We start from the raw sequence: 2,434 nt of genomic DNA, 5'->3' as shown, positions 1-2,434 counted from the left end.
AGGGCAGTGTCACTGGCCCTCATATGTGGGATCCGAACCAGGGCCCTCTGGCGTCCCAAGCCAGCTCTTAACCATCGCGCCACTCGGCCGGCCCAGAGACTCCTTATTTTAAATACAACATGCATGTTATGAAGCAGATAAAGTCACCCTGTATTCATTAACTAGTAACTGTTATATGAAATAATAGACTTCATTTTCTATGGAAAAAAAAACCAGAAAAAAAGAAAATGATGAGGGAGAAAGCTTTGGAAAACATCAAATATGCTCTTCTTGTGGATTAATTATTCTGAAAAATCTGTGTTTTCTTTGCTTTTTTATTTTTTAAATAAACTTTTTTTGGGAAAGTATAACATAAAAATATAGCAAGGCAAAATTTATACTGGTACATCTATATGAGTTATCATAAAACAGACAAGCTCATGTAACCATCTCCTTGGTTAAGAATTAGAATATTCCGAGCACGCCAGAAACCCCCCTTATCCATTCCTCCACCACTACACAGTTCTTGTTTCTCAAAAATAACCATTATTCTTACTGCTAACACCATTAATGAGGTTTGCCTCTTTTTGATTTTTATAGAAATGTCTTAGCATTATACATCTTTTTTTTTTTAATTTGCCTTCTTCTTTCCAACATTTTCTTTGGTATATTAATTCATGTTGTGTTTGTGGTTTTTATTGTTTTTTGTTCCATACTATTCCAATGTAAAAATATCCTATAATTTAGTTTTATTCTACAGTTGATTAAGAATTTAGTTGTTCCTACTTTGGTAAATGCTGTTATGAACATTATTATATAAGTCTTTTGGTTCACAAATGTGTGTGTGTGTGTGTGTGTGTGTGTGTGTGTGTGTGTATGTGTGTGTGTGTGTGTGAGTGAGTGTGAGATATACTTAAGAGTGAAAATGCTGGGTGGTGAGATATCTATCCTTTTTTCTATCTACCTATCTACCTACCTCCCTGGTTAATAAAATATCTATCTGTTTTTCTATCTACTCATCTACCTACCTACCTACCCAGCTACCTGTCTTTCCAAATCTAGTAGATAATGGCAAAGTTTTCCAAAAAGTTTGCAGCAATTGCACTTTGAACAACATTATATCACTCTTTAATTTTAACCACTGTTTTCTATGCCATGGTATCACCTCATGGTGTTTATTTCTTGACGACTAATGATGACAAGCACCTACCTATGTTTTTGAGCTATTTCGATATTTTTGTGTGTGTGAAATGTCTGTCCAACTTTCTCATCATTTTTTTCTATTGGGTATAAATTCTCTTTTTTATTATAGGATTTATATAACAGATAAAAACTCTTTGTCTGTTATATGTATGTCAAATATATTCTCCACTTTGTGATTTACAGTTATATTCTCTAAATGATGTTCTTTGATAAACAAAAGCTCCTAATATCAGTATAGTTCAATTTATCAATCTTTTCCTTTATTGTCTTTTAACATTTGACATTGTTAACATTTTACTTTCATCATCTTATAAGAAGCACATACCTGTTCATTTTCATTAAATCTAATAATCCTTATTATCATGTCATTTAAATGGAGTGCTTAGCCCATTTATATTTAATGCAATTACCAATATAGCTGTATATAGGCTTTTCATATTACTATTTATTTTATTTTTGTCTTATGCATTCTATTTGTTTTTGTCTATTTATTTTTGCTTCTTTGTTTTTAGAAGTAATCTTATTAAACTATTTTTTTCCTTCCATTAGCTCATTAGTTGCACATTTCTTTTAGTGTTTTTCTCTAGAGGTTACCACTCATGTCTATGATTATCCTCACATTAACTAATACTATTGACATTCTCTACATTATTTGACCTTTGAATCTCTTAATTAGCCTCTGGGGTTATGTGTTCTTAGTGTCAAGTAATCTGTGTTTCATACTTTAATTCCCAAATAATTTATTGTTTGATAAAATCAATATTATTTTTAGATATATTTGTATACTTATTTAAATTGCTCTTCATTATTTCATAAATCTAAGCATCCATCTGAGACTGCTTTCTTTCTGTGTGAAGATCACCTCTTTTCTTTAGTGCATGTCTGCCATTTATAAAATCTGTCTCTCCCTTTGCAAAAAAATGTCTTTATGCTAACCTGCATTTTTGGAAGGATAATTTTTCTTGATACAGAATTTTTCTTTTGCAACTATTATGTTGCCATCCTTTCAAAATATTATTTTGTTTTTCCTATGTCTTCCAATTTTTTGTTTGTTTGTTTTGTTTTTTTTTAAAGATTTTTATTGGGGAATTGGGGGGATGGGAACAGTGCTGGGGAATTGGGGGAAGGGGAACAGACAAGTTGCTGTCCTTTTGTTCTTCAGTCTAGTTGTGGAGGACGTTGCCTCACTGGGCCAATTTGGCACCATCATTGCGCTCTTCCCGGGCGAGGCAGATCAGTCGCCGGCTTCTGG

The sequence above is a fragment of the Hipposideros armiger genome, unplaced genomic scaffold (assembly GCF_001890085.2).
Source record: "Hipposideros armiger isolate ML-2016 unplaced genomic scaffold, ASM189008v1 scaffold_207, whole genome shotgun sequence".
NCBI lineage: Eukaryota > Metazoa > Chordata > Mammalia > Chiroptera > Hipposideridae > Hipposideros > Hipposideros armiger.
This window is presented reverse-complemented; position numbering follows the sequence as displayed.